The following is a 7,500-nucleotide window of genomic DNA, read 5'->3' on the forward strand; positions in this document are numbered from 1 at the left end:
GTTGGTTACCGAATTGTCAGGGTTGGGCTTGGTTAACCATTTGTCCGAGCCGGGTTGGTTAATGAATTGCCATGGCCGGGTTGGTTAACGCAGTTTCAGGGTTGGGCTTGATTAACGATTTGCCCGAGCAGGGTTGGCTAACGCATTGTCAGGAGCGTGCGCGGTTGGTTCACGAAACTGCCTGTTCCGGGTTTCTAGAGCGTTGTCAGGCCCGGCCGGCCGGGTTAGCGGCTTGCCAGACCCAACTTGACGAAATTCAGTGCGGCGCGGGTAAACGGCGGGAGTAACTATGACTCTCTTAAGGTATGGAGGGGGGCCCATGGGCCAGCAAGGAGTTTCTGATGAACATCGGCCGGGACATTTTGACGGCGGGGCAAGAACTAGTTGTTATTGAGGGCGAAGGGTTTGTCCTCAGCGGGTTGATTGTCGAATTGTCGGGACTGCCGGGCCGGTTAACGATTTGCCCGGCCGGCTTGGTTAACCATTTGCCCGAGCCGGGTTGGTTACCGAATTGTCAGGGTTGGGCTTGGTTCACCATTTGCCCGAGCCGGGTTGGTTAATGAATTGCCATGGCCGGGTTGATTAACGCATTGTCAGGGTTGGGCTTGGTTAACGATTTGCCCGAGCAGGGTGGGTGAACGCATTGTCAGGAGCGTGCGCGGTTGGTTCACGAAACTGCCTGTTCCGGGTTTCTAGAGCGTTGTCAGGCCCGGCCGGCCGGGTTAGCAGGTTGCCAGACCCAACTTGACGAAATTCAGTGCGGCGCGGGTAAACGGCGGGAGTAACTATGACTCTCTTAAGGTAAGGAGGGGGGGCCCATGGGCCAGCAAGGAGTTTCTGATGAACATCGGCCGGGACATTTTGACGGCGGGTCAAGAACTAGTTGTTATTGAGGGCGAAGGGTTTGTCCTCAGCTGGTTGATTGTCGAATTGTCGGGACTGCCGGGCCGGTTACCGATTTGCCCGGCCGGCTTGGTTAACCATTTGCCCGAGCCGGGTTGGTTAACGAATTGTCAGGGTTGGGCTTGGTTAACCATTTGCCCGGGCCGGGTTGGTTAATGAATTGCCATGGCCGGGTTGGTTAACGCAGTTTCAGGGTTGGGCTTGATTAACGATTTGCCCGAGCAGGGTTGGCTAACGCATTGTCAGGAGCGTGCGCGGTTGGTTCACGAAACTGCCTGTTCCGGGTTTCTAGAGCGTTGTCAGGCCCGGCCGGCCGGGTTAGCGGCTTGCCAGACCCAACTTGACGAAATTCAGTGCGGCGCGGGTAAACGGCGGGAGTAACTATGACTCTCTTAAGGGTAAGGAGGGGGGGCCCATGGGCCAGCAAGGAGTTTCTGATGAACATCGGCCGGGACATTTTGACGGCGGGGCAAGACGTAGTTGTTATTGAGGGTGAAGGGTTTGTCCTCAGCTGGTTGATTGTCGAATAGTCGGGGCTGCCGGGCCGGTTACCGATTTGCCCGGCCGGCTTGGTTAACCATTTGCCCGGGCCGGGTTGGTTAACGAATTGTCAGGGTTGGGCTTGGTTAACCATTTGCCCGGGCCGGGTTGGTTAATGAATTGCCATGGCCGGGTTGGTTAACGCAGTTTCAGGGTTGGGCTTGATTAACGATTTGCCCGAGCAGGGTTGGCTAACGCATTGTCAGGAGCGTGCGCGGTTGGTTCACGAAACTGCCTGTTCCGGGTTTCTAGAGCGTTGTCAGGCCCGGCCGGCCGGGTTAGCGGCTTGCCAGACCCAACTTGACGAAATTCAGTGCGGCGCGGGTAAACGGCGGGAGTAACTATGACTCTCTTAAGGTATGGAGGGGGGCCCATGGGCCAGCAAGGAGTTTCTGATGAACATCGGCCGGGACATTTTGACGGCGGGGCAAGAACTAGTTGTTATTGAGGGCGAAGGGTTTGTCCTCAGCGGGTTGATTGTCGAATTGTCGGGACTGCCGGGCCGGTTAACGATTTGCCCGGCCGGCTTGGTTAACCATTTGCCCGAGCCGGGTTGGTTACCGAATTGTCAGGGTTGGGCTTGGTTCACCATTTGCCCGAGCCGGGTTGGTTAATGAATTGCCATGGCCGGGTTGATTAACGCATTGTCAGGGTTGGGCTTGGTTAACGATTTGCCCGAGCAGGGTGGGTGAACGCATTGTCAGGAGCGTGCGCGGTTGGTTCACGAAACTGCCTGTTCCGGGTTTCTAGAGCGTTGTCAGGCCCGGCCGGCCGGGTTAGCAGGTTGCCAGACCCAACTTGACGAAATTCAGTGCGGCGCGGGTAAACGGCGGGAGTAACTATGACTCTCTTAAGGTAAGGAGGGGGGGCCCATGGGCCAGCAAGGAGTTTCTGATGAACATCGGCCGGGACATTTTGACGGCGGGTCAAGAACTAGTTGTTATTGAGGGCGAAGGGTTTGTCCTCAGCTGGTTGATTGTCGAATTGTCGGGACTGCCGGGCCGGTTACCGATTTGCCCGGCCGGCTTGGTTAACCATTTGCCCGAGCCGGGTTGGTTAACGAATTGTCAGGGTTGGGCTTGGTTAACCATTTGCCCGGGCCGGGTTGGTTAATGAATTGCCATGGCCGGGTTGGTTAACGCAGTTTCAGGGTTGGGCTTGATTAACGATTTGCCCGAGCAGGGTTGGCTAACGCATTGTCAGGAGCGTGCGCGGTTGGTTCACGAAACTGCCTGTTCCGGGTTTCTAGAGCGTTGTCAGGCCCGGCCGGCCGGGTTAGCGGCTTGCCAGACCCAACTTGACGAAATTCAGTGCGGCGCGGGTAAACGGCGGGAGTAACTATGACTCTCTTAAGGTAAGGAGGGGGGGCCCATGGGCCAGCAAGGAGTTTCTGATGAACATCGGCCGGGACATTTTGACGGCGGGGCAAGAACTAGTTGTTATTGAGGGCGAAGGGTTTGTCCTCAGCGGGTTGATTGTCGAATTGTCGGGACTGCCGGGCCGGTTAGCGATTTGCCCGGCCGGCTTGGTTAACCATTTGCCCGAGCCGGGTTGGTTACCGAATTGTTAGGGTTGGGCTTGGTTAACCATTTGCCCGGGCCGGGTTGGTTAATGAATTGCCATGGCCGGGTTGGTTAACGCAGTTTCAGGGTTGGGCTTGATTAACGATTTGCCCGAGCAGGGTTGGCTAACGCATTGTCAGGAGCGTGCGCGGTTGGTTCACGAAACTGCCTGTTCCGGGTTTCTAGAGCGTTGTCAGGCCCGGCCGGCCGGGTTAGCGGCTTGCCAGACCCAACTTGACGAAATTCAGTGCGGCGCGGGTAAACGGCCGGAGTAACTATGACTCTCTTAAGGTATGGAGGGGGGCCCATGGGCCAGCAAGGAGTTTCTGATGAACATCGGCCGGGACATTTTGACGGCGGGGCAAGAACTAGTTGTTATTGAGGGCGAAGGGTTTGTCCTCAGCGGGTTGATTGTCGAATTGTCGGGACTGCCGGGCCGGTTAGCGATTTGCCCGGCCGGCTTGGTTAACCATTTGCCCGAGCCGGGTTGGTTACCGAATTGTCAGGGTTGGGCTTGGTTAACCATTTGCCCGGGCCGGGTTGGTTAATGAATTGCCATGGCCGGGTTGGTTAACGCAGTTTCAGGGTTGGGCTTGATTAACGATTTGCCCGAGCAGGGTTGGCTAACGCATTGTCAGGAGCGTGCGCGGTTGGTTCACGAAACTGCCTGTTCCGGGTTTCTAGAGCGTTGTCAGGCCCGGCCGGCCGGGTTAGCGGCTTGCCAGACCCAACTTGACGAAATTCAGTGCGGCGCGGGTAAACGGCCGGAGTAACTATGACTCTCTTAAGGATGGAGGGGGGCCCATGGGCCAGCAAGGAGTTTCTGATGAACATCGGCCGGGACATTTTGACGGCGGGGCAAGAACTAGTTGTTATTGAGGGCGAAGGGTTTGTCCTCAGCTGGTTGATTGTCGAATTGTCGGGACTGCCGGGCCGGTTAGCGATTTGCCCGGCCGGCTTGGTTAACCATTTGCCCGAGCCGGGTTGGTTACCGAATTGTCAGGGTTGGGCTTGGTTAACCATTTGTCCGAGCCGGGTTGGTTAATGAATTGCCATGGCCGGGTTGGTTAACGCAGTTTCAGGGTTGGGCTTGATTAACGATTTGCCCGAGCAGGGTTGGCTAACGCATTGTCAGGAGCGTGCGCGGTTGGTTCACGAAACTGCCTGTTCCGGGTTTCTAGAGCGTTGTCAGGCCCGGCCGGCCGGGTTAGCGGCTTGCCAGACCCAACTTGACGAAATTCAGTGCGGCGCGGGTAAACGGCGGGAGTAACTATGACTCTCTTAAGGTATGGAGGGGGGCCCATGGGCCAGCAAGGAGTGTCTGATGAACATCGGCCGGGACATTTTGACGGCGGGGCAAGAACTAGTTGTTATTGAGGGCGAAGGGTTTGTCCTCAGCGGGTTGATTGTCGAATTGTCGGGACTGCCGGGCCGGTTAACGATTTGCCCGGCCGGCTTGGTTAACCATTTGCCCGAGCCGGGTTGGTTACCGAATTGTCAGGGTTGGGCTTGGTTCACCATTTGCCCGAGCCGGGTTGGTTAATGAATTGCCATGGCCGGGTTGATTAACGCATTGTCAGGGTTGGGCTTGGTTAACGATTTGCCCGAGCAGGGTGGGTGAACGCATTGTCAGGAGCGTGCGCGGTTGGTTCACGAAACTGCCTGTTCCGGGTTTCTAGAGCGTTGTCAGGCCCGGCCGGCCGGGTTAGCAGGTTGCCAGACCCAACTTGACGAAATTCAGTGCGGCGCGGGTAAACGGCGGGAGTAACTATGACTCTCTTAAGGTAAGGAGGGGGGGCCCATGGGCCAGCAAGGAGTTTCTGATGAACATCGGCCGGGACATTTTGACGGCGGGTCAAGAACTAGTTGTTATTGAGGGCGAAGGGTTTGTCCTCAGCTGGTTGATTGTCGAATTGTCGGGACTGCCGGGCCGGTTACCGATTTGCCCGGCCGGCTTGGTTAACCATTTGCCCGAGCCGGGTTGTTTAGCGAATTGCCACGTATGGGTTGGTTAACGAATTGTCGGGTTTGGGCTTGGTTAACGACTTGACCGTGCAAGGTTGGTGAACGAATTGTCGGGGTTGGGCTTGGTTAACGATTTGCCCGAGCAGGGTTGGTTAGCGAATTGTCCGGGTCAGACTGGTTAACGAATTGTCCGGCTGGGTTGGTGCACTCATTGCCAGGACAGGGTTGTTTAATGAATTGTCCGTTCCCAGTTGGTTCACGAATTGGCAAGGCCAGGGTGGTTAAGGAATTGTCCGGGCCAGGTTGGTTAACGAATTGCCCGTCCTGGCTGGTTAACGAATTGTCCGGGCCAGGTTGGTTAACGAATTGCCCGTCCTGGCTGGTTAACGAATTGTCAGGGTCAGGTTGGTTAACGAATTGCCATGGCCGGGTAGGTTAACGAATTGCCAGAGCCAGCTTGGTTAACGAATTGTCCGGCCGGGTTGGTTAACGAATTGTCCGTTCCCAGTTGGTTCACGAATTGGCAAGGACAGGGTGGTTAACGAATTGTCCGGCCGGGTTGGTGCACTCATTGCCAGGACAGGGTTGGTTACCGAATTGTCCGTTCCCAGTTGGTTCACGAATTGGAAAACCAGGGTGGTTAAAGTATTGTCCGGGCCTGGTTGGTTAACGAATTGCCCGTCCTGGTTGGTTAACGAATTGTCCGGGTCAGGTTGGTTAACGAATTGCCAGGGTCTGGTTGGTTACCGAATTGTCCGGCCGGGTTGGTGCACTCATTGCCAGGACAGGGTTGGTTGACGAATTGCCCGTCCTGGTTGGTTAACGAATTGCCAGGGTCTGGTTGGTTACCGAATTGTCCGGCCGGGTTGGTGCACTCATTGCCAGGACAGGGTTGGTTGACGAATTGCCCGTCCTGGTTGGTTAACGAATTGCCAGGGTCTGGTTGGTTACCGAATTGTCCGGCCGGGCTGGTGCACTCATTGCCAGGACAGGGTTGGTTACCGAATTGTCAGGGTCAGGTTGGTTAACGAATTGCCATGGCCGGGTAGGTTAACGAATTGCCAGAGCCAGCTTGGTTAACGAATTGTCCGGCCGGGTTGGTTAACGAATTGTCCCGGCCAGGTTGGTTAACGAATTGCCAGAGCCAGCTTGGTTAACGAATTGTCCGGCCGGGTTGGTGCACTCATTGCCAGGACAAGGTTGGTTAACGAATTGCCCGGTTCCGAATGGTTAACGAATTGCCCGGTCCCGGTCGGTTCACGAATTGCCCGCCCGCTGATTGTTAACTTTTCGCACCGGCGGGGGATGGCTTGGGTAACGAGCCTCCAAGATCTGTCGGTTAACCATTTGCCCGGTGGCAATTCGTTAACCAAGTCCGCTCCGGAAGTCTGGATGGGGGTCGGATTTGCCGGCCGAGGCCGACCCGGAGTTCCAGAGGCTCGGCCGCCGGGGTCAGATTCGGCCGCCCCTTTGACACATGCAATTTCTGTACGGGGGCATTGGCGGGGTTCCTGCAGATATATAGGGAGGCCGTTTTCACGAGTTGTTGAAGTATTCGGTAGATGGCACCGGCCTCCCCAATTGGTTAACCCGGGCCACGCGGCAGCTTTTCCGCACGATTCCGAAGATTGCCGGTATGGATTTTCGGACAAATACCCAATTGCGGAAGTCTGTCAGCGGGACCTATTCGCAGGCCCATGCCGGCCGAGGGGCGGCATTTTCCGTATGACTACCGGTGCTCCGGCCGCCGAATGGAAACCTTGCCCGAATGAATTTCTGACAAAGTCCCGAGGCGGGAGCCAGTAAGGGGACGTATTCGGCGGGCCGTGCCGGCCGAGCGGCGGCATTTTCGGAGGGACAACCGCAGGTCCCGCCGTCGATCCGAGACCTTGGCTGAAGAGTCGAAAGTAATCTAAGTCCCGACTCGGAAGTCAGAATGAAGGCGACTTCGGGGCCCTCCTGCCGACCGAGGCGGCCGATCGACGGCGGCACTACCGGAGGGCCGCCCGCCGAGCCAGCCGCGTGCCCTCGGCGCCACGCCGGTTAACCAATTGCCGTCGGAAGCCTGTGAAGGTCGGATCTGCCCCGTCGGGCGGGCCCGAGGTCCCCCGCGACCGGCATGAGCTCCGGGCGTCGTGCCGCCGGTTTGACACATGTCATTGTTGCACGGTCTGTCGCGGCTCTGGTTAACGAGTTAGGCCCGGAAGTCACTATGGGGGTCGGATTTGCCCCGCCTGGCGGGGCCAGAGTGCGACCTTCCCGGCAGGACTTCCGGGAGGCATCCCGCCGACTTGACACATGCAATTTCTGTACGGGGGGATTGGCGGGGTTCCCGGAGATTTACGGGAACACGTTTTCCAGACACACTTAGCAGGGTGACTAGTGGTACGGTTGACACAGTGCAGAGTTCTAAGTGAGCCTTACTCAATTGTGACTCAGTAAGCGGGAGGCCGGGCGAGCTCCGACTTACAATGATAAAAGCTTTTTTTCGCTATTTCCGAAAAAAATGACAAAGTCCAAGAACGCAGCG

Source organism: Mobula birostris, unplaced genomic scaffold (genome assembly GCF_030028105.1).
Source record: "Mobula birostris isolate sMobBir1 unplaced genomic scaffold, sMobBir1.hap1 scaffold_1491, whole genome shotgun sequence".
NCBI classification, from domain to species: Eukaryota; Metazoa; Chordata; class Chondrichthyes; order Myliobatiformes; family Myliobatidae; genus Mobula; species Mobula birostris.